The sequence below is a fragment of the Mobula birostris genome, chromosome 9 (assembly GCF_030028105.1).
Source record: "Mobula birostris isolate sMobBir1 chromosome 9, sMobBir1.hap1, whole genome shotgun sequence".
NCBI lineage: Eukaryota > Metazoa > Chordata > Chondrichthyes > Myliobatiformes > Myliobatidae > Mobula > Mobula birostris.
In genome coordinates this window covers 77176520-77201258 of record NC_092378.1, presented here as the reverse complement: position 1 = coordinate 77201258, position 24739 = coordinate 77176520, and the positions used below count along the sequence as shown (strand labels likewise).

At 40.1% G+C, this 24739-nt stretch overlaps 1 protein-coding gene across 10 annotated transcripts in view; it reads right to left on the bottom strand.

The window, feature by feature from the left end:
• fam49bb (family with sequence similarity 49 member Bb) overlaps window positions 1–24739 on the bottom strand; it is a 198066-nt gene that overhangs the window by 126000 nt on the left and 47327 nt on the right. Inside the window, exon 1 of one of the 10 annotated variants that reach the window (XM_072268288.1) lies at window positions 4681–4703. The exons of the other annotated variants lie outside the window; for them this stretch is intronic. The gene's annotated coding sequence lies outside the window, so the exon portion shown is untranslated. Of the gene's footprint in view, window positions 1–4680; window positions 4704–24739 lie in introns of those variants that run through there. 10 annotated transcript variants of the gene reach the window in all.

Here is a 24739-nt window from a genome sequence, read left to right as displayed (position 1 = left end):
TTGGACATCATGGAAGCACTGTGAACAATCAATAACAGAACACTGATCACTGCAGTGTGCAACCTTGTGGCCTAGCACATCCCTCACTCTACTTTTACAATAAACTCTGGTTTCATGAAGAGTCAAAAATTAGGAGCAGCATCAGGCATTTCTAAAACCAAGGTGCCAACCTGGTGAAGTGTTAACAGCACAAAAAAACAAGCAACAGATAGAGCTAATAATGGCACAATCAACAAACAAGATCAAAACCCTACAATCCTGGTATACTGTAGCTAGTTATGAATGGTGGACAGTAAAACAGTTAACTGTTAGGGAGCTGATACCAAGTACATTCCTATCCTCATCAATGACAAAGCCCACCACCTGCGTGCTATTGACAAGGTTGAAGTATAACCATATAACAATTACAGCATGGAAACAGGCCATCTCAGCCCTTCTAGTCTGTGCCAAACTATCAGTGTCCTGATGAAGGGTTCCGGCCCGAAACATTGACTGATCGTTTCCACGGATGCTGCCCAACCTGCTGAGTTCTTCCAGCGCATTGTGAGTGTTGCACTGATGACTGTACAATGGTCAATTCAATTCACAAGTCTTCAGTCAACAAGTAAGTCCAGGTCTGGATGCTGCAAAGCCCAAGTAATATTCCAGCATGGTGGCAGGTAGATGGTCCAGCCACTACCCTTGATATTCAATGTTATTACCATAGAATCATTGCAAACTCAACTAAGTACCTAAATACTGTGGTAACAAGACCTCATCAGAGGCTTAATATGGAGAGTTAATCACGTAGCTTAGAAGCAACTCATCAGTTCAAGTCTCTACTATAAAGCATTCAATTTCAAACATCCATTAAATTTCCTCCAGATTCTAAGAATCGTCTGCATATTAGCGACTATTTACATTGGCCAATTGACTGATGAACCCAGGCATTTTTAGGATGCCAACGGAAACACAAACATTCACATGGAGTGATCCACGTTAGATCATTCATGAGAATGTGGCAAGTGCGCAAAAGACCCATTGATTGCATGGCGAATCAATCACACCTTCTAGCATGGAAGAGATTCTTTTTGCGCGGCTTTTGAGTGAATATGTTTTTCATCTCGGGAGGCCCATATGTTTGCTGCTCTACAAGTTCCCAGGCATGTACTGTGACTGACATGACACTTACTACTCCAATGTCATTCTTACTCAGTGTACATGTAATAGGGAGAACATGCAAATTCTATACAAAGAGCATCAGGGTTGAGGAGTACTGTGAAGCAGATCTGCATGCTACATCATCCCCTCCCCTAAAACACATCACAGCCCTTCCATCATCCAGCAGGCACAGGTCAGGAATTTTCTCCACTTGCCTGATTGAGCACTGCTGCAACATCATTCAGGAAAAAACAGCTTGCTTGACTGGCATCCTATTCCCAAGATTCAACTGGAATGTCATTTAGAAGAAAAGCAGGTATTGCACAAGGGTGTATGGCACTGTGTAAGTCAATCAACTGCCTTCATTGTTCTGTAAATGTCTTCATGCAATTTAGTTTGTAGATGCCTGGTATCATAGGACCTTATAACCCTTATTTAAAGGACTTAATCTAAATTACTTACCATTTCAAGTATTTATCAATAATGCTAATCTCACATCCTTCTCATCTTAATTAAAATAAAAAGCTGAACAGGAACTTCTTAAATCAAAAATTACCTATTTTTATTTTGTCTGCACACCCCCACAGCAAAGTATCAACTAGTAAAGACAGGCACTTTACAATTTCATAACATATTTTTGCACACATATTATGTTAATTTGTTTAATTTAATATTAACATATTTGTTATTATTGTAATGTAATGTGTGGTAAAAGCTAATTTCCATGGCATTTATACCCTATATATGTATGCTTATGGCAATAAACTTAAACTTGACTGTGATACCTAAATATTCCGTAATTCGGGGGGGGGGGGGAAATCGAAGGATACTTAATCAAAATTGTATTTGTGCAAGCTCAAGTGAAAGGAAAAGGGAAGTTATTGGCACTGGTGCATTAACAATATTGTAACTTTTGTTACAGAAAGATTAAAATGATTCAGAAGGCTATTTATCACCAAGGCATTTTAGTACAAACATTGATATCTCAACTTAATAAAAACTGCCTTTGCAAACTTTGTTTAAAATTGGCCAAACAATAAGCAGGAAGTAACAGAACAGGAAATGTCAAGTTGTAAAAATGAAAATAAAATTCATCTCACTAAATAAACCTATATGAAAAGCTGTATTGCAATCAAATTATTTGCTGCTTCTAGCAGTCTGAGAATATATAATATATTCAACATTTGTTATTTATTTACAAACAAGAGAAGATCTGCAGATGCTGGAAATCTAAGCAACATACACAAAATGCTGGAGGAACTCAAAAGGCCAGGGAGCATCATTTTGTGTGTATTGTTATTTATATGGATATGGACATTGCACAGGTAGGAGGGATTAGTTTTTGGGTGTTTTTTCCAGTTACTTTTTAGCTGGTTCAGCACAACATTGTGGGCCAAAGGGCCTGTTCTTGTACTATACGTTCTATGTTCTATTTCTATTTCTCTATTATGTTCTATTTCTCTATTTTACTCCTGAATTTACTTTTTTATGCAATAGGAATGCTGCTTGCTTTCACAATAGTGGAGAATTGATTGATATACATATGAGAACCTGTTCTGTGAACAGCAATTTAGAAAACCAAACTGGACCTTCTTGGTGTACCAGAGCATTCAGCTATAATGGTTTTTCACTACTTTGCAAATTAGCTCAACTAATTATAATTAGAATCTTATTTAGCCATTGTTGTTCCTCTCTGCGTCTTCTGATGCATCGGGCGTCGACATTGCTGTTTCTTTAGCATTTGTCTGTTTCTTACGAGGCTGAGTTGCTAGCTTGACACACAACCCAGCACAGATGGTAAATATGCAAGGAGCCAGCCGGATTCAGCCATGGGTCCACTCGCCTCGATGTCCAGTGCAGATACAACTACAATACTGACAGGCCATATAACCATTATATCAAAATTAAATCCAAACTTTAATACTTTTCCTCTTCTAATTGTTTTCTTTCAAAAAAAATTTATCTATACTGATGATAATCAGGACTGTCAGTGCTCGAGGTTGGGATAATTCTATTTTAGGCATCCAGTATCAGCTTGAATCACTGCAATCCATTACAATCACATGCAGATTAAATCCATCTACTCTAGCCCGGAACAGACCCATCAGAGAAGCAAATTAAGGATAAAATCAAGCTGGCTTAGATATTTCAGTTGGACAAGTCTATGTGGTGGGTGGGCATGGGGTTAAGTAAACCATAAAAGCTCAAATCAAATTTAGATATGCAAGGTACTTCATTAAAAATGTTTGATAACCAGGAATAAGTGACTAACAAAGAGAAGGCAAATGTGTCATTGTGACTTCTGTCACCAGGTTATTATTAACCACTGAACCTTGTGTACATGTCTTTAGGAAGCGGGCACAAATTTCACAGACAGCTCATAATTTAGTCAAACTTTATATTTTACAAAACACAACAAAATACTTGAAATATCGTACATGTAGCATCCGTCTAAAGAAAAACAGTTAAAGCTTCAGGTCAATTACTTTTCATCACAACTAGAAAAAGTTCAAAAACAACATGGTAGACCAGGGGAGGAGCATAGACAACACAGAATCTTCGTGATCGAGTACGCCATGATGCAAATAGTGTTGGCAGAAGTCAAGAGAAAATGGTAAACATTTACTAATTACTCATAATCTGTCGAGAGTAGATATATATTTTAAAATGACAGTAGAAAGAGCGGGAGAAGAAGAACAATGTTATAACTGTGATATTCAGATCACTACTATAGTTGCCGGAAATCTGAAGTAAAACAGAATGCAAGAAATTCCCAGTGAATCAGGCAGCATCCTTGAACAGGGAAAACCTGAGATGTTGTTATCACAGGATTATGGCCTCTCATCAAAACTCGTCCGTTTTCACAACACAAGCTGTGAATGTTTGTTTTCTGAATTCATTGTTGAAAGCTTTTATTTTATTTTCTTGTCGTGAGAAAATCATCTACCAAAACTGGGAACTGGGGCTTTGACATAGAAGTTCAAGCTGTTAGGGTGTTTCACTACCCCGTCCCAAATCTGCATCATGCAGCTTTTTGCCCAATGTAATTAGTAAAAATCTGTCTCCACAAGAAAACCTGTTGCCCCATACAAATTGTCTAAAGAACCCTTTCAAGGCTTCAATTGATCACATACATATAATTGAAACAAATTACCTACTAAACTAAAACACACAGCAAGCACAATATGCACATGTATACACTGGTAAACTACTATATCTACACAATTGACAAAAATACAGCCATACACGAAATGTTTAAAGATACTGCTTAAGCAGGCAAATCAAAACAGCAATTGTTATATTCACAAATGACACCTGTAACTCTTGACAAAACAATCCAAAATTTAATTCACCAAAGTGTTTGCATAAAATTAAATCTAACAAGTCAAAGCTACCTCTGAAGAATTAATAAAAGGCTAATCTTTTCCTATAACCACTGTGTACCATAATGCAAAATGTTAATTATTAAATGCTAGATGAAAAATTCTATCTGGACTTGCAAATTTAATTAATAAAGAGCAGATACATTCAAATACTTACAACTGCTGTATCCATCAGTGTCAAATGCTATCATTAGCTTAACATTAATGAAAGACAAGTGATGTCTCTCTTTAGAGTTCCTATTTTTGCCTTATTTGGACAGGTTTATTAACAAAGCTGGGTGCTGACAAAGAAGAATGCCACACTTCCTCTCAAATTGCCACATCATGCACCGCTAAGCCTGCATGTAGGCGATACTTCCGGACGCTTTTTCAAATTCTCTTTGCTAATCTTGTTGCAGAATTTGAATGGAAACTGATTTTAAATAGCAGCTTATTTATATTCTACTAGCGAGCTTTCACACAGCATCTCAGCAAAAATATACTTACCTTCCCTGCATAACCATCAGCTGTGGAAATAAGCATTTTTGTATGCCACTAAATGCACAACTTTTCATGCTACTCAAAGCTACCAAAGCTCCAATCTGACAGTATTGTACAATATGCAAACATTTTAACCACTGAGCCATCGAGTCTGTCCATGCAGTCTTTCTTAATGCTTTCGTATTTCCTCCCTTCTGCTTGGCTATTTCCACATTTTTGTAATTTCAATAATCTACAATCACGTAACGAAAAAGACCTCTCATCAATTCCAATTCTCTCAAAATATTCTATCAAGATTTAGGATTAATTCAACCAAAAATCCTGAAAGTAAGATGCAATAGCTCTACACTCACTTTATAGTTCGCAACAGTATATCCTTAACAAAAATTACAAATTTTTTGAGCAATTGTGAAAGATACAATCTTTGCTGTATGGTGTGAACTTTTCTGAACAAATAATGTTAATGAATCCGTCATTTCCAAGTCTGAATGCTTACAATGCTGAATCACGTAGTGTAGCTGTTCTGTCAATGCATACAATCAGTAAAAGTAAACTAATATACTCATGTGGCGAGTCTTTTTTCACAAAAAACATTTCCATCTCTCACGTATCTTCATTGACTTTAACACTCTCCCACATCAAGCAGAACAGGGGCATGCTTTCCTGCCCTAGGGGTGAAAACACAGTGGTTACTGTACTAACCAGCAGTTAAGAGACTGGGACAAGTTATAAAATTCTTTTCGAGCTGGCAAACCTTTTAAAAAAAAAGAGCAATCAACATGAAAATTGAAGTCAAAGCAATAGATGTAGTATACCTAGAATCCAGCAAAGCTTTTGACAAGATCCTGCATGGAAGGCTGGTCCAAAAGGTTACAGCACATGGAACTTGCGGATCCAAAATTGTCTCAGGGTTGAGAGACAAAGGATTACTTTTCTATCTAGAAGTCTGAGCAGGGGGTATACAGCAGGAATCAATGCTGGGACATTGATTGCTCGTCACTTGGATGAGAACGTAGATGATCTGATTAGTAAGTGCGTTGACAAAAAGTGATAGAGCCACAGAAAGGAGAGGCAGGGTCCAAGGATCACAGAAAAATTGGGCATGGTGACAGGTAGAAATTAAGCCAAACAAGTGTCAGGTAATGCATTTGTAGATGTCAAATATTGGCAAGACATATACAGTAAATGACAAGAGATTTTAGGAGCATTGATATAGAGTCCATGGGACAAGTTGATAGTTTCCTGAAAATGGCGACACCAATTGATAAGGTGGTAAATAAGCCATTCAGTATTCTCACCTTCATAGGTGAAGTCATTAAGTACAACAGTTGGTACATCATGTTGAAGATGTGCAAAATATTGGTTAGGTCACACGTGTATTCTGTACACTTCTGGTCTCCACACTACAAGAAATATGTGGTTACACCAGAGAAAGTGCAGAAGAGATGAATGAGTATTACCAGGAAAGGAGAGTCTCTGGTAGATTGGATGGGATCAGTTAGTTCTCAATGGAGCGCAGGAATCTGAGGAGTGACCTGCTAGAGCCATGTTAAGTTCACGAGAAGGGCATAAGCCGGAAGTGTACTGGGAGACAGCGAGGACAGGCAGAGAGGAACAGACTGCTGGAGGGAGGATACACAATGGCTACATGGAGGGGGGTAAGGTATAGAGAGATCAGTCACACGAAGTAATGTCGAGAGGAAAAAGCAGACATGGTACAAGAAGTGGGCAGAGAGACGAGGGAAGACCAATGTCTAGCAACAGGGCACATAGTCAAATCACGTACCAGCAAGTGGCCTGCAAAAGGCAGGCCAGACCACCAAACCAATCAAGTCCATCTCACAATCGAAGTGTCTGGCGCACAATGAGCAACTGCCAAATCTGATCACACCGAAGTAATATAATTACCGGAAGAAACTAAAGAAAAACATTGTCAATGATTATTTCTTTCTGAAAAAATATCTGATTCCAATATAGTCTACACTACCATCGTAGAGAGTATTCTCACATCAGCCGTTACCTCTGGTTTGGTGCCACTTTTTTCCCCACAATATACGAAAACTGTCAGGTCAGCAGAAAAGGTCATTGGCTGCAGTCTACCATCACTGCAGGAAAAATTATTATGGACATTGCACACATAGCAAAAGCCTCTTTGAAAAGGCCCTTCTGGAAATTGAAATGGGGCTATTAGAACAAAAACTTCATGTCATCTTAAAAGTTTCTTCTCCCAGTTAATCTTATCAACTACGGTAGTTAGTCCCACCACAACTCTCTTTTTATAATGCTGTTTACATTGTAAATACATGCTGGTATTTATGCAGTTATGTACAACTTATTCCATATCCACCATATTTTAACTTTTAACTTATTTTATATAACTCTATTCTGTATAATTGTTGAATGTTGTTTTTGCATATCACACCCTGTCCCCAACACACCACAGCAAACTCCTAACACATGTATATGGTGAATAAAGTCTATGCTTGATCCTCTTTACATAATGAAAAATAGATGCAGGAAAATAAAGTGCCTGATTTTGAGGCAAGGGCATTAGTTCAGAAAGTAAATGTAAAGCTGCAAATACAGGAAGCAGTTGAAGTAATCAGCTCCTACATACTCCAGCATTCAGGGTATGTTCAGTTAGTGCTTCTGCAATGTAAATTCTAACATCATTTCAAACAATCCAACTTAAAAGTAGAAAGCGGTGAATGCATTCGTAAGATTTATTTGTTAGCACTTATTCAGATACAACACGGAATAGGCCCTTATGGCCCTTCGAGTCACGTCGCCCAGCAACCCCCGATTTAACTCGAGCCTAAACACGGGACAATTTAGATTCAGAATCAGAATCAGGTTTATTATCACTGGCATGTGACATGAAATTTGTTAACTTAGCAGCAGCAGTTCAATGTAATACATTGAAAAAAAAATAAAAATAAATTTAAAAACTAAAATAAAAATAATAAATCAATTACAGTATAAATATATTGAATGGATTAAAAATATGCAAAGAACAGAAATACTGTATATTTTAAAAAGTGAGGTAGTGTCCGAGGGTTCAATGTCCATTTAGGAATCGGATGGCAGAGGGGAAGAAGCTGTTCCTGAAACACGAAGTGTGTGCCTTCAGGCTTTTGTACCTCCTACCTGAACGTAAACAGTGAGAAAAGGGCTTGCCCTAGGTGCTAGAGGTCCTTAATAATGGACGCTGCCTTTCTGAGACACTGCTCTCCGAAGTTGTCCTGGGTACTTTGTAGGCTAGTATCCAAGATGGAGCTGACTAGATTTAGCAACTCTCTGCAGCTTCTTTCGGTCTTGGGCAGTAGCCCGCCCCCCCTAATACCAGACAGTGATGCAGCCTGTCAAAATGCTCTCCATGGTACAACTATAAAAGCTTTTGAGTGTATTTGCTGAAATGCCAAAACTCTTCAAACTCCTAATGAAGTATAGTCATTGTCTTGCCTTCTTTATAACTACATTGATATGTTGGGACCGGGTTAGATCCTCAGAGATCTTGACACCCAGGAACTTGAAACTGCTCTCTCCACTTCTGATCCTTCCATGAGGATTGCTATGTGTTCCTTCGTCTTACCCTTCCTGAAGTCAACAATCAGCTCTTTCGTCTTACTGACATTGAGTGACAATGACCAATTAACCCACTATCCAGTATATCTTTGGAATGTGGGAGGAAGCCGAAGAAGACATAGGCATTCCACAGGGAGGACATATAGACTCCTTACAGATGACATCAAAATTGAACTCTGATATCCTGAGCTGAAATAGCATTGCACTAACTGCAATGCCACCATGGCAACCATTGGCCAATAATGCTCTGAATGGACTCAAAATATGTGGTAGAGTGGTTTATGAAGATTACATCATGTGAAGGAACAGAACTGATATTGTCTGGTTGAGCAGTGAACCTGCAGGATGCTAACAGACTCTCAGATACAGCAGCAAATCATAAAAACAAGATTCTGCACATGCTGGAAACTCAGAGCAGAGCAATACACACAAATACTGGAGCGACTCACCAGGTCAGGCAGCATCTATGGAGAGGAATGAAGAGCTGATGTTTTTGGGTCAAGTTCCCTCATCAGGACTGCAAAAGAAGGGGAAAGAAGCCAGAATAAGAATGTGGGGGGAGAAGGAAAGAGTACAAGCTGGCAGGTTATAGTTGAAACCAAGTAAGGGGGAGATAGAAAAGGTAAAGTAATGAAAGAGGAGGAATTTGGATAGGAGAGGAGAGTGGACCATGAGAGAAAGTGAAGGAGGAGGAGGGGCCTCAGAGGGAGGTAATGGGTAGACCTAGTTATTGCTCAACAGGACAGCATGGAAAAGATGAATTATGACAGCAAGCTAGTAAATAATATCAAAGTGGATATTAAAAGTTTTCTCAAGTATGTTAAAAATAAAAGAGAAATCAGACTATATATAGGACCACTAGAAAATGATGCAGGAGAAATAATAGAAACCATTGAAACCATAGAAAAACTACAGCACAGAAACAGGTCTTCTGGCCCTTCTTGGCTGTGCCAAACTATTTTCTGCCTAGTCCCACTGATCTGCACACGGACCATATCCCTCCATACACCTCCCAACCCTGTATCTGTCCAATTTATTCTTAAATGTTAAAAAAGAACCCGCATTTACCACCTCGTTTAGCAGCTCATTCCATACTCCCACCACTCTCTGTGTGAAGAAGCCCCCGCTAATGTTCCCTTTAAACTTTTTCCCCCTCACCCTTAACCCATGTCCTCTGGTTTTTTTTCTCCCCTTGCCTCAGGGAAAAAGCCTGCTTGCATTCACCCTATCTATACCCGTCATAATTTTATATACCTCTATCAAATCTCCCCTCATTCTTCTACGCTCCAGGGAATAAAGTCCTAACCTATTCAACCTTTCTCTGTAACTGTGTTTCTCAAGTCCCGGCAACATCCTTGTAAACCTTCTCTGCACTCTTTCAACCTTATTTATATCCTTCCTGTAATTTGGTGACCAAAACTGAACACAATACTCCAGATTCGGTCTCATCAACGCCTTATACAACCTCATCATAACATTCCCCCTCTCATACTCAATACTTTAATTAATAGAGGCCAATAATGGGGGACAAGGAGATGGCTGATGAACTAATTGAGTATTTTACATCAGTCTGCACTGTAGAAGACACTAGCAATATGCCTAATGTAGTGTGTGAAGGAAGAGAAGTGGGTGCAATTACTATTACAAAAGAGAAGCTGCTCAAAAAACTGAAAGACTTAAGTCACTCAGACCAGATGAACTGCATCCTCGGGTTCTGGAAGAGGTAACGTTAGAGACTGTGGTGGCATTAGAAATTATCTATCAAAAATTATTGGACTCTGGCATGGTGCCAGAGCACTGGAAAATTGCAAATGTCACTCTACTCTTTAAGAAAGGAGGAAGGCAGCAGAAAGGAAATTTTGACCAGTTAGCCTGATATCAGTGGTTGGGAAGATGTTGGAGTCAATTAAGGATAAGGTGACAAGAGTACTTGGTGAAACACGACAAGATAGGACAAAGTTAGCATGGTTTCCTTAAGGGAAAATCCTGCCTGACGTTGGAATTCTTTGAGGAAATTACAAGTAGGATAGTAAATGGCATGCAGTGGACATTGTATATTTGGACTTTCAGAAGGCCTTTGACAAAGCGCTACACATGAGGATGCTTACCAATTTAAGAGCCCATGGTATTACAGAAGAGTTACTAACATGGTTACAGCATGGCTGATTGGTAGGAGGTAGCGAGTGGGAATAAAAGAATCCTTTTCTGATTGGCTGCCAGTGACTAGTGCTGTTCCACAGGGGTCAGTGTTGGGACCACTTCTTTTCATGCTATATATAAATGATTTAGGTGATGGAATAGATGGCTTGTTGCCAAGTTTGCAGATGATACAAAGATTGGTGGAGGGGCAGGTAGTGTTGGGAAAACAGGTAGGATGCAGAAGGACCTAGACAGATTAGCAGAATGGGCAAGAAAGTCACAAATGAAACACAATGTTGGAAAATGGTTGGTCATGCACTTTGGTAGTAGAAAAAATGTGCAGACTATTTTCTAAATGGAAAGAAAATCCAAAAATCTGAGACACAAAGGGACTTGGGAATCTTTATGCAGAACACCCTAAAGGTTAACTTGCAGGTCAAGTCAGTGGTGAAGGCGGCAAATGCCATGTTAGCATTTATTTCAAGAGGTCTAGAGTACAAGAGCAAGGATGTGATGCTGAGGCTATATAAGGCACTGGTGAGGCCTCTCCTTGAGTATTGTGAACAGTTTTGGGCCCCTCATGTTAGAAAAGATGTGCTGGCATTGGGTACAGTCCAGACCAGGTTCACGAGGATGATTCCAGGAATTAATGGGTTATCATACAAGGAATGTTTGATGGCTCTGGGTCTGTACTCAGAAGGATGATGGGGGCATCTCATTGAAACCTTTCAAATGTTGAAAGGCCTAGACAGAGTAGATGTGGAAAGGATGTTGTCCATGGTGGGAGAGTCCAACACAAGAGGGTAGAGCCTCAGGATAGAGGGACGACCTTTCAAAACAGAGAAATTTCTTAGGTGAATTTGTGGAACTTGTTGCCACATGCAGTTGTGGAGATCAAGTCATTGGGTGTATTTAAGGCAGGGATTGATAAGTTCTTGATTGGACATGGCATCAAAGATTACGGTGAGAAGGCCGAGAACTGAGGTTGAGGAGGAGACTAAAAAAAAAATAGGATCAGCCATGATTGAATGGCAGAGCAGACTCGATGGGCCACATTGCCTAATTTGCTCCTATGCCTTATGATCTTATGGAAACAAACATCCACCAAAATCAGGATAATAATAATGCCAAAATTAAAGACAGTGAAGCCTTGGCAAAAATGGTTGCAGCCCTGCACTGCTTATGTTTGATTAAGGAAGCGGGTGAGATCAATGCCTGGAGGTGCAGAAGAAACAGAAAAACAAGCTCTATGAAAGAAACCACTTTAGTTAATTGGGGCATCTACAGAGAAACAAAAAAATAAGCTTTCTCGGACACAACTATACAAGTTTTCAAGTCACAGAAAATATTCCAGTGCTATACATGGCGTTTTTTTTCCAAACAAAAGGCATACAGTATGACATATAGAAAGAAAGTGAGCTGCAAGAGAATACAATAGTGATCCTGACATTATTGAAGTTCCTATTACAGCAGCATTAAAAAGCCTGCTTCCTCCTTTTTAAGTCTTGACTGAGCTTAGATCATGGAAATCTGTCTCATTTCAGAGCATGAATTTTATGATTCCCTAAAACATACATATTTTCTCAACTTCCCAGCTTTGAGAAATACAGTAGATCATTTGAATGATTTGAAAAAGTTGCCTTTTACATTCAATAATTTGATTCAAATTATTTTTCCTATACAAATTAAAAGTAAATTAACCACAAATTAAAAGCATAATTACAAAAGGGTTTCTTTATAGTTAAAAATTCAAAAAGGAATAAGTCAACAAAATGACAGCAGCAAGAGGAGGCCCTTTGTTGGTCAAGGTCTACCATTGATGTTGCCTCCTGGTGTTGTCTACATGAAACACCAGCAAGTATGTCAGCCAGGGCAATATGGAGAGCAAACTATTACCCATGCAGCAAGCTTCCCTCTCCACTCTGTTGATGAACCCAAAGGAATGGCAGAGAAAAATGATAGTTTGCTACCAGAGTTGCTGCAGAAGCTGCCAGTCAGCATCGAAGTCAACGTAGGACTGCCTTAGGGTCTCCAGCTCTAGATTTCTCCTCTGGGTTTACTCCTGAAGACATAAATGAGTATAGCAGCAAGGCAGCGAAGGTTTGAGAACAGAGTTTTTTTTTTACCTTAATGACAGCATTATTATAGAGATATTAACAAACCATAAAAATATAAGAACAAGGAAAAGGAAGGTGACTGACATGGTTCAGCCATGAACGAAGGGCTTGAAGCAGTTTTCAAAAGAACTAAAAGATAATCAATAAAAAAAAAGTCTTAGGGAAAGTGACTAATAAACAGATGTAAAACTGAAAATAAAGGAACTGCTCATACTGAAATTACAAAGATCATAAATAATAATGGCCTAAACCAATCTAACTCTTTTGAAGCCTTCAGATAACGGAAGTAACAATGATGTTGATACCTACTGATTGGAAATAGGAAATTTAGCATCAAGACTGAAAGCTTACGGAGAAAAAACATATCTGCAGACATGTAACTTAATGAAGTAACATTTTAGGAAAGAGAAATTAACTGAATCTTGTGGTATTAATTGTATGTGTTATATTGAGACTTGTTTTTAATATCTTTTGGCAGCCTATAACTGGAAGTACACACGTACTCTGACTAAAATAACAAAATAATTTATAAACAAAAACAAAACTCATAGGAATACTCAGATCATGGAGCATCATTGTGTGATGAGAATACACATAGATTAAGATGTTGGCTGTCCTGTGCTGGCACCAGTGGGTTCAGCAGTTGGTCTGCCACCTGTCTTCAGGAGAAAGAGAGATAAGGGAAACAATGGAGCAGCATTTGGAGATGTTAATGAAGGGACGGGAGAGTTTAACGGAAGGAGAGCTGTCAAGATCGGCTCCCCCTTTGAACCCTGAACTGTTTGAAGTGATGGACAGGCGATACCCCAGCAGGGGGATAAAAAGGGACAGGTTCGCTAAGGCAAGACACACATGACACCCCGAGGTAACGAGACCCTGGAAGCGGTGCGTCTCCCACAAGTCGGTGGGAAGTTTTGGACGGCTGGTCGCGGGATCAAGCCATAGACGCACAGGGTGGAAAGACGATTGGCGGGAACCTGGTGTGTGTCCACCCTTGCCTGGGTGCCAGGTTCACCGCAGAGAAACGATCGTATCTGGAAACGGAGGGGTCACGGTCGGTGACCTCAGATGACATCACAAAGGGCTCGCACGAAAGCTGACTGCGAAGAATATCGAAGGTCTGTGTGTGGAAGCCATTTGAATATTCATTCATTTTGTTCTCTCTCTCCTTCCCCCCCACTGTCCATCTCCTACGGCAGCGATTACTGCGAACTGAACTGAACTAAATTGAACTGAACTTTGCGTCACTTTGAAACTGGTCATTTACCCCTAGACAACGATAGAGCTTGATTGATCCTGTTATCTTAATTCTGTGTACATGTGTGTTTATCATTGCTGAACTGTTGCATTTATTATCCTTTTGATTAGAGTACTGTGTTGCTTGTTTCTTTAATAAAACTTTCTTAGTTCTAGTAATCCAGACTCCAACTGACTGATCCATATCTGCTGGTTTGGCAACCCAGTTACGGGGTACGTAACAATTGCAAGAGAAAACCAGAGACAAAATTTCACATCAAGGACCCTTTATCAGAACTGTTCTGATGTTTATCCCATCAGTTTCACAAGCGATGGTGGTTTTGTTTTTGTTTTGAATTTCCAGCATTAGCAGTTTTCTTGACCCACTCACAATTATACTTGCATAGTTCAAGCTAAAGTAAAAGGTAGACATGAAAAGATTCCAGATCTTCATTAGAATTACATCAGAAAAGTATAGCACAGTGTTTATAAAAGCAGCTTTAAAAAACTGAGGGATATTCATTTCAGCAGAAAAGCTACAATGAAAATGGCCAATATTATGGAAGTTTTACCTTTCTACAGATCAGTAAATAAGTAAATGTTTCTTTCTGAAAAACACATTAAAATCTTGGATGTAGAAAGTTGCTCACAGTGAAAGATTTCCAAGAAGTTTCAAATTCATTACAAGAGGTTATTGAAATCACCAACATTATTTTTTAAAATGCTTGTAGATACTAGAAAAATATAAGAAGGACATGCAGAAAAACAAATTGGAACTCATTAAGTCACCACAGAGTAAATGGAATACTTACTTATTTACTGCCCATTATGACTACTGGCACTTAAGGCAGAAATGAAGGTCCTTGAACATCTTGTGTTGCAGGTGTGGTTTAGGGTCTTCAATTCTGCTTCTGAAGTTCAGCACCAAGTTGCCTTTGGTCTACTGCATTTCCTCTGCCCTTCAGGGATACAGTGAAATGCTGTTTTGATGATGGATTGGCCTCTCTTCTCAGCACATGCTCAATCCATCTCCAATGCTTTCTCATGATGAATGGGGCCATGTCCTCTTGATAATACTGAGAAGCTGGATGCAGTTGGAGTGCTTTCTTGGCCAAAAGATACAGAGGATCTCCCAGAGGCTCATGGTGTGAAATGGAGACAACTTGGCAAGGTTGTTCTTTGTCATGAGCCAGCCATCTGACAAGAGTATGGGCAGAACACAGCTCTAGTATAGCTTCATTTAATGTGGACAGATCCCCATATGTTGCTGAGTGCTCTGAAGACATTTCTAGCTTTGCTGAGTCTGCATAGGATGACGTCCTTGGTCCCATCATCCTGCTGAATGATGCTGCACTGGTAGGTGAAACTGCCAGTACTGGGTAAGTCGACGTCACATGCCTTGAAAGGAGGAGGAGACTCCACTTTGGGGGTTAAGGTCTCAGTCTTTCTCTGGCTGACTCTGGCCTGTCCACCAAAGATACATAAGCTCTGAGTTTTCTCCTGCATGTGTTAGTGTGTATGTGATAGTAATGCAAGGACACCTGTAAAATCAAGGTCTTCCAAAGTAGTGAATAGAGTCCACCTAATGCCCCTCTGGTTAGTTTTCATTGTTTGCCTCATAATCCAGTAAATCACCAGGTTAAACAATATCACCGACATCACATAGCCTTGCCTGACTCCTGTCTTGACTTCAACGCACATGTTGCTGTCACTAACTGTGCAGGTGAAGTTAGCATAGAAACTCTGGATAAGGTGGACATTTTTGGAAGGGATCACATTTGAGACGTTTCCTGTGGATGTGATCAAAAGCCTTTTCAAAGCTCATGAAATTACATACAGTTGTCTCGTCACTCTGTGCACTGCTCTGTGATGTTCACAGTGTGAAGATCTGATTGACGCAGCCTCTGTTCCTCCTGAAGCCAGTTTGCTCCTTCCTCAGGCACACATCGACAGCGCCTGTAATCCACTGGATAATGACTTTGGTGAGATTCTTACTGGGCACTGACAAAAGTGTGATGCCACGCCAGTTGTTGCAATCACTTAGCACTCCTTTCATGGGGAATGAATTGTGGAGGCATTAGTAATAATCACTCGATTCTGGAATGGTTCCGGAAGACTGGAAAATTACAAATGTCACTCCACTCTTCAAAAAGGGGGACAGCAGAAGAAAGTAAATTATAGGCCAGTTAGTCTGATGTCAGTGGTTGGAAAGATGTTGGAGCCAACTGTTAACGATGTGGTTTCAGGATACTTGGAGGCACATGATAAAATAGGCTGTAGTCAGCATTGTTTCCTCAAGGGAAAATCTTGCCTGACAAATTTGTCAGAATTCTTTGAAGAAATAACAAGCAGGATAAGCAAAGGAGAATCAGTTCATGTTGCGCACTGAGATTTTTAGAAGGCTTTTGACAAGGTGCCACACATGAATAAAGCAGTGGCTGATTGGCAGGAGAGAGTGTGGAAATAAAGAGTGCGGAAATAAAGAGTGCCTTTTCTGGTTGTCTGCCGGTGACTACTGGTTTTACATTATAATTCAATGACTTTTTGAGAAATTAAAGAGGCTACAGAAGTACTTAGATTAAGAGAATGGGCACAGGAGTGGTAGATGGAATAGTGTCAGGAAGTGTATGATCATAAACTTCAGTAGAAGAAATGAAGGGGCGGACTATTTTCTAAATGGAAAGAAAATTCAAAAATCTGAGGTGCAAAGGAACTTGGCAAACCTTGTGCAGAACTTCCTGAAGGTTAATTTGCAGGTTGAGTTAGTGGTGAGGAAGGCAAATGATGTTAGCATTCATTTCAAGAGAACTAGAATATAAAAGCAAGGATGTAATGTTAAGACTTTATAAAGATCTGGTGAGGCCTCACTTGGAGTACTGAGAGAAGTTCTGGGCCCTTCATCTTAGAAAGGATGAGCAGATACTGGAGAAGTTTCAAGGGAGGTTCACAAAAATGATTGCAGGATTGAATGGCTTGTTATATGAAGAGTGTTTGATGGTTCTGGGCCTGTATTCAATAGATTTCAGAAGAATGAGGGGCGACTTTACTGAAAACTATCAAATGTTGAAAAGCCTTGATATAATGGATGTGGCGAGGATGTTTCCTATGGTGTGTGAGTCTATTCAGAGGACACAGCCTCAGAATAGACGGCCATCCTTTTAGAACTGAGATGTGAAAGAATTTCTTTAGCCACTGAGCGGTGAATCTGTGGAATTCGTTGCAACAATTAGCTGAGGAGGCCAAGTCTTTATGTATATTTAAAGCAGAGGTTGATAGATTCTTGAATGGTCAGAGCATGAAGGGATACAGGGGGAAGGCAGGAGATTGGGGCTGAGAGGAAAAGTGGTTCAGCCATGATGAAATGGCACAGCAGACTCGATGGGCTAATTCTGCTCCTATATCTTATGATCTTACATAATAATAAACACAAGAGAATCTGCAGATGCTGGAAACCCAAAACAACACACACAAAATGCTGGAGGAGCTCAGCAGGTCAGACACCATCTACATAAATGAATAAACAGTCAACTGATCTGTTGAGTACTTACAGCATTTTGTGTGTGTTGCTGAAGATGTGTTGCTGGTTCCCCAGATCATACAGGTTGAGTGTCCCTTGCCAAAATGCTTGGGGCTTTAAGTGTTTCCAATTTCAGATTTTGGAATATATAATGAGATAGTTTAGGATCGCCATCATTTGCAACTGTGAATGTGTGTGTTACCAGTAAGCAGAGTTTGTCTTTCATTTGTTCTTCACATACCTGTACTTAACAGGAAAAATCGTTACATACCATTAAGTGAATGAAAATTTAATGTGTGCAGGGTAACAAAAGCAGTACAGCAGCATCAGGAGAATACCTGAATCAGCTGTTGAGCAATAACAAACAATAGCAGTCTTTCATTCACCACCTACGATGCCATGCTTTTGAGTAAAAAGTTATAGTACACCGTATTTGTTACTTCTTTTAGGTTTTATGTAAGGAATAAAAACAATCAGTATTGTTGACTTGTTCTGGTGTTAAGATTTTCATCAGCAACCATCTTCAAAACTTATTAATGAATTTCTCTGCTGCTTACTGATCAGCAATTGCATTTTCTTTAAAATTTTTTATATCTTTAAAAATGTAATGTCATGTCTTTTCTTAAATTTCTACAACCAGCCTGCTGAATATCTTCAATTTTCTCTTTGTCGTGATAGATCTTTGTTTCATGATTAGTATTGCATTAAGCTACACATGTTCACTCCGACACTGATGAATCTATTCAATACACAATCAAGATCATTTTTTTTTGCTTTATGTATTGTTTTTCTATTTTTCATTATCTTCTGTTCATTACATACTGTAAGTGAGGTCACTTCTGAGAATTGTAATGCAAGCTCAAGGAACAACTCAACTTCCTTCTAAGCCTGGTGCAGTCCTCTGGATTCAACATGGAATTAATAATATCAGATAATCAGCATTTCCTGTTTGCGTTCTAGTATTAGGTAATCCGACCACACATCAAATTTTCTCCCAGTATGCTCATCTGATCTGCTGAGAATTGCCAGTATTATTTTTTATTTTAACTTCCAATACCTATGTTCTGCAACCCACAGCTCCAGTATGTTTTCTTTTCCTTTCTCTACCATCTCCATTCATCTTCTTCTATTGATCTCCTGCAGATAGATCACCCTCTCTTAAACAACACTGTCCCCAATTTAGTCACCTGAACAATGTTTCTCTTCATCCCTTCATTCTTTCCACAACATAGAACATATATGCTTTCTCACTCTTCTAGCTATGATGATGGTCATGCAATGGAAATGTTTACTGTATCTCTCACCTCAGAAGCTGCCCCATGTGCTGAGCATCTCCAGCATTTCACTTAGCTTTACAAATTTTCACCATCTGCAGCTTTTCAATACACTCAAATATGCCATGTTACATTTGAAAAGCAAATCCCTCAATATACTTGAATCCACCTGCCTTTGTGCAACATGTGATAGCTCTTCAAATAGTAACTAAAAATATTGTACATTTGTGAAAGTAAACTTTTTACAATATCCTCAAATTTAGCAGCACATTTGCATTCATCATCAATCATGAATAAAATGAACTGAAGCATGTGAGAACATCTTGAGAGCCAAAAGGGAAATCAACAGAATAATCACATTACCTTTCAAAAACACGTCATATTACAGAAGAGTTCGAGTCATCAAAAATCTATAGGCATAGATAATTTTGTTTTGAAAGTTGTACATAATATTTCAAATTCCATGTTTTATCCCTTCTTCTATATATAACTACAGTCATTCCTTCAAATCCAGAAGTCAACTCTCCTATAGAACAGATATTCTCCCAACCCACTTCAATCTCTTGGAAAAATCTATTTTGAGGATAGTTCTGCACTCTGAATGTATCTGAGTATGAAACAATCAACTAAACAAGCAAATTCACGTTCCAGCTGTGAATAAACTTCACAGTGTAAATTTGATCCTCCCTGGCTGGAATTCAAACTACTGCTACATGTGTGTTTTAACTACATTTCAAAGGCATAGCAAGTAAAACACCTTGATGAAGTGGTATTATGAATCACTCAACAAGTATGAGTTCTGCAATTGAGATCTGCACACGATCAGAAACTGAGTTGAGTTAAGTACAAAACGAGTAAAAAAGCTTGTTTTAATAACAAAACGAGCGAGTCAATTCTATACATTTATCCTCGACAGGGTTCCATAAATAAGAATGAACAGAGAACACTGAACACAATACCACGACAATTCAGAATTTGGTCAGTCAAATATCAATTTGAAGAGTGAAAATTAAACAAAGGACCTACAATGGTGAAAGATGAAAAAAAATACAATCAGTAGCACACTATTATAGAGTCTTTGAAGTGAAACAGAATGAACAGCAGCAAATCAGAGATCAGGAGTGAAAGAAGAGGTGACTCACAGTTGGCAAATGTGCATTAAAAAGCAGCACTTCGCAGGAGTTTCAGCGTTTGAACAGCGGCAAATCTGAAATCGAGATTCATTAGCAAGGGCAAATAAAAATAAGGCAGGTGTAAACTGAGCAGCCTTTATTGCAGTGGACAGTATTAGAGTGGGTATTTGAGGTTTCAGAAAGGAGGCTCGAGTGAGGGAAGGCAAAAAGCTGTAAGATTTTTTTTCAGTTTATTGATTGTTTCCTTCTTTATAATTGCAATTAGAAGAGTAGAGATGCCAGGCAGAATAATTGAATGCTCCTCCTGTGGGATGTGGGAAGGCATGGAGACCTCCAATGTCCCTTTTGACCCCACTTAAAAGAAGTGCATCCAGTTGCAGCTTCCAACACTCCATGTTAAGGAGTTGAAGCTGGAACTGAACTCCAGATCATTTAGGAGGCTGAGGGAGTAATAGAAAGGATATATAAAGACGTAGTTATATCCTAGGTGCAGGACACAGGAAATTTGGTGGCAGTCAGGAAGGTGAAAGGGAAGTGCAGAGTGTCCCTGTGGCCAGTCAGGAAGGTGAAAGGGAAGTGCAGAGTGTCCCTGTGGCCATTCCTTCAACAACAGGTATACCACTTTGGATACCATTTGGGTGGGGGGAGAGAAATGACCTAGCAGAGAAAAGTCACAGCAGTCAAGTCTCTGGAGCAGGGGACAGGGATTCAGATTTCTGGGATCTCTTCTGGGGCAGGTGTGACCTGTATAAAAGGGATGGGTTGGATTTGAGTCCGAGGCACTTGAATTCTTGCAGGCAGGTTTACTAGAGCAGTTGGGAGTGGTTAAAACTAATATGGTAGGGGGATGGGAACCAGTATGATAGAGCTGAGGATGAGCCAGCAGGTGTACAAATAGATGATGGGTGTAACATGAATGTAAGGAAGGACAAGCCAATGATTGGGTACAAATGCAGACAGAGCAAACAGTTAAATTGAGCTGAGAGGTAACATTGCAGCTATACAGGACCCTGGTCAGATCACACTTGGAGTACTCTGCTCAGTTCTGGTCACCTCACTACAGGAAGGATGTGGAAGCCATAAAAAGGGTGCAGAGGAGACTTACAAGGATGTTGCCTGGATTGGGGAGCATGCCTTATGAGAATAGGTTGAGTGAACTCGGCCTTTTCTCTTTGGAGCGACGGAGGATGAGAGCTGACCTGATTGAGGTGTATAAGATGATGAGAGGCATTGATTGTGTGGAGAGACAGAGGCTTTTTCCCAGGGCTAAAATGGTTGCCACAAGAGGACACAAATTTAAGGTGCTGGGGAGTAGATACAGAGGAGATGTCAGGGATAAGTTTTTTTTTTAACTCAGAGAGTGGTGAGTGCATGGAATGGGCTGCTGGCAACGGTGGTGGAGGCGGATACAATAGGTTCTTTTAAGAGACATGGAGCTTAGAAAAATAGAGGGCTATAGGTAAGCCCAGTAATTTCTAAGGCAGGGACATGTTCGGCACAATTTTGTGGGCCGAAGGGCCTGTATTGTGCTGTAGGTTTTCTATGTACCGCAGAGGCAAGATTCAAAAGGGCAAAGACTGCAGGACTGAAGGTGCTGTACTTAAATGCGAGTATCATTCAAAGTAAGGTGGGTGAAATCGTGGCGCAATTAGCGATTGGTTGGTATGACATTGCGGGCATCACTGAGTTGTGGCTGAAAAAAAGCCATAGTTGAGACCTTAACATCAAAGGATATACTTTGTTTCAAAAGGACAGACAGGAAGGCATAGGCAGTGGTGTGGCTCCGTTGGTAAGAGATGTAATTACAGCTTTAGAAAGAGGTGACATAGGGTCAGAGAATGTTGAATCTTAGTGGGTGGAATTAAGAAACTGCAAGGGTAAAAAAAACATTATGGGAATAATATACAGACCTCCAAATAGTAGTCAGGATGTAGGGCTGAGACTGCAAAGGGAGCTGGAAAAGGCATATAATAAGGATAATGTCACAATTGTAAATGGGGACATTAATAATGCAAGAATTGGGAAAATCAGGTTGGTGTCAGATTGCAAGAGAGGGAATTCGTTGAATGCCTACACGATGGCTTTTTAGAGGAGCTTGGGCTTGAGCAGACTAGGAGAAAGGGTATCTTAGATTGGGTGCTGTATAATAACCGAGATCTTATTAGAGATCTTATTAGAGAGCTTAACGTAAAGGAACCCTGATCATATTATGATTGAATTCATACTGCATCTTGAGAGGGAGAAGCACAAGTCAAATGTATTAGTATCGCAATGGAATAAAGGGAATTTCAGAGGCATGAGAGAGGAGCTTGCCCAGATGGATTGAAGGACACTGGCAATGGATGTCATTTACCTGGATTTTCAGAAGGCATTTCATAAGGTGCTACATAAGACTGATTAACAAGACAAAATCCGATGACATTACAAGAAAAGTGCTGGCATGGATAGAGGAATGGCTGACAGAATGGAGGCACTAAATGGGAATAAAGGGGGCCTTTTCTGGTTGGATGCTAGTGAGTAGAGGTTTTCCTCTGGGGTCAATATTGCAACCATTACTTTTCTCATTGTTTGTCAATGATTTGGATAATGGAATTGATGGCTTTGTGGCAAAGTCTGCAGATGATACAAAGATAGGTACCGGGGTAGGCAGTGCTGAGGAAGCAGTTCGGCTGCAGCAAAACTTAGACAAGTTGGAAGAATGGGCAAAAAAAAAAGGGACAGATGGGACAGTTGGGAAATGTATCATAATGCATGTTGGTAAAAGGAACAATAGTGCAGACTATTATCTAAATGGAGAGAAAATTCAAATATCAGAAGTGCAAAGGGACTTAGGAATCCTCATGCAAGACTCCTAAAAGGTTAATTTGCAGGTTGAGTCTGGGGTAAAGAAGGCAAATGCAACGTTGGCATTCATTTCAAGGGAATATAATATAAAAGCAAGGCGATAATGCTGAGGTCAGGCCGCACTTGGAGTATTGTCAACAGATTTGGGCCCCATATCTCAAAGGATGTGTTGTCATTGGAGACAGTCCAGAGGAGGATCACAAGGATGATTCCTGGAATGAAGTGGTTAACGAATGAGGAGCATTTGGCAGCTGTGGATCTGTATTCACTGGAATTTAGAGAACGCAGGGGGATAGCATTGAAACTTACCGAATGTTGAAAGGATTAGATCAGGTGGATGTGGGGAGTATGTCTCCTATAGTGGAGATATCAGAACTAGAGGGCACAGCCTCAAATTGAGGGCGACCTTTTAGAACAGAGGTAAGGAGGAATTTTTTTTTGTCACAGTGTAGTGAATCTATGGAATGCCCTGTCACAGACTGTGGTGGAGGCCAAGTGCATGGGATGTTTAAATCGGAAGTTGATAGTTTCCTGATTGGTCAGGACATCAAAGGATATGGCAAGAAGGCAAGTGTATAGGGTTGAGTAGGATCCAAAATCAGCCATAATAGAATGGCGGAGCAGACTCGGTGGGCTGAATGACCTAACTCTGCTCCTATTTCTTAAGGTCTTAGACAGGAGGTTCTGTGGATGAGAATGAGATTTCTACATGGTATGTTGTCCCCTGGGTGCTAGGGTCCAGGGCATCTCAAATCAGTTCCTCAGCGCTCTTAAGTGGGTGGCTGAGCAGCCAAAGGTTGTGGTGCATATAGTTACCAATGACATAGGTAGGAAGAAGGACTAGGTTCTGCATGCTGAGTTCAGGAAGTTAGGTGCCAAGTTAAAGACAGGACATCCAGAGTTGTGATCGCAGGATTGCTACCCATGCCACATGCTAGTGAGACTGGAAATAGGAAAATCATGCAGTTTAACAGATGGCCAAGGAATTGGTGTAGAAGGGAGGTCTTCAGATATTTGGATCATTGGGCTCTCTTCCAGGGAAGGTGGGACCTGTACAGAGGGAACAGTTTTCACATAATCTAGAGAAAGACGAATATCCTAGCAGGAAGGTTTGCCAGTACTGCACAGCAGAGGAGGGGATGGGGGAAAGAGGTTTAAACTAGAATTGCACGAGGATGGATACCAGAATGCTGGAACAGATCGTGGAGTGGTTGTGAAGATAGATGTTCTTGAGACTTAGACAAAGAAGTCAGGAATCAAAAAGTTGAACATGGAGGAACTATGTTCTGAGTTGCGTATGTTTCAATGCAAGAAGTATCATCGGAAAAGCAGATGAACTCAGGGCATGGATCAACACATGGAATTATGATATTGTAGCTATTTATGAGACTTGGTTGCAGGAAGAACAGAACTGACAGTTCGAAGTTCCGGGGTTCCATTGTTTTGGAGTGGGAGGGGTGCCATTACTACCCAGGGAAATTGTCATGGCAGTTCTCAGCCAGGACAGACTGAACAACTTACCAGTGAGGCTTTATGAGTGGAACTCAGCAGGCCAGGCAGCATCTACGGAAAAAAGTACAGTCGACGTACTGCCAACGGGTCTCTGCCCGAAATGTCAACTGTACTTTTTTCCATAGATGCTGCCTGGCTGGCTGAGTTTCTCCAGCATTTTGTGTGGATTGGGACAAACCGTTTTCTGACAAAAGTGTTCTTGGGAAATGGGAGGCCTACAAAAGTGAAGTTTTGAGAGTACAAAGCTTACATATGCCTACAGCAGCAGCGAGGTCATGGACCATATACAGATTACAGGGGAGGATGTGTTTACTGTCTTGAGGCAAATTAGAGAGGACAAATCCCCAGGACCTGAAAATGTGTTCCCTTGGACCAGGGC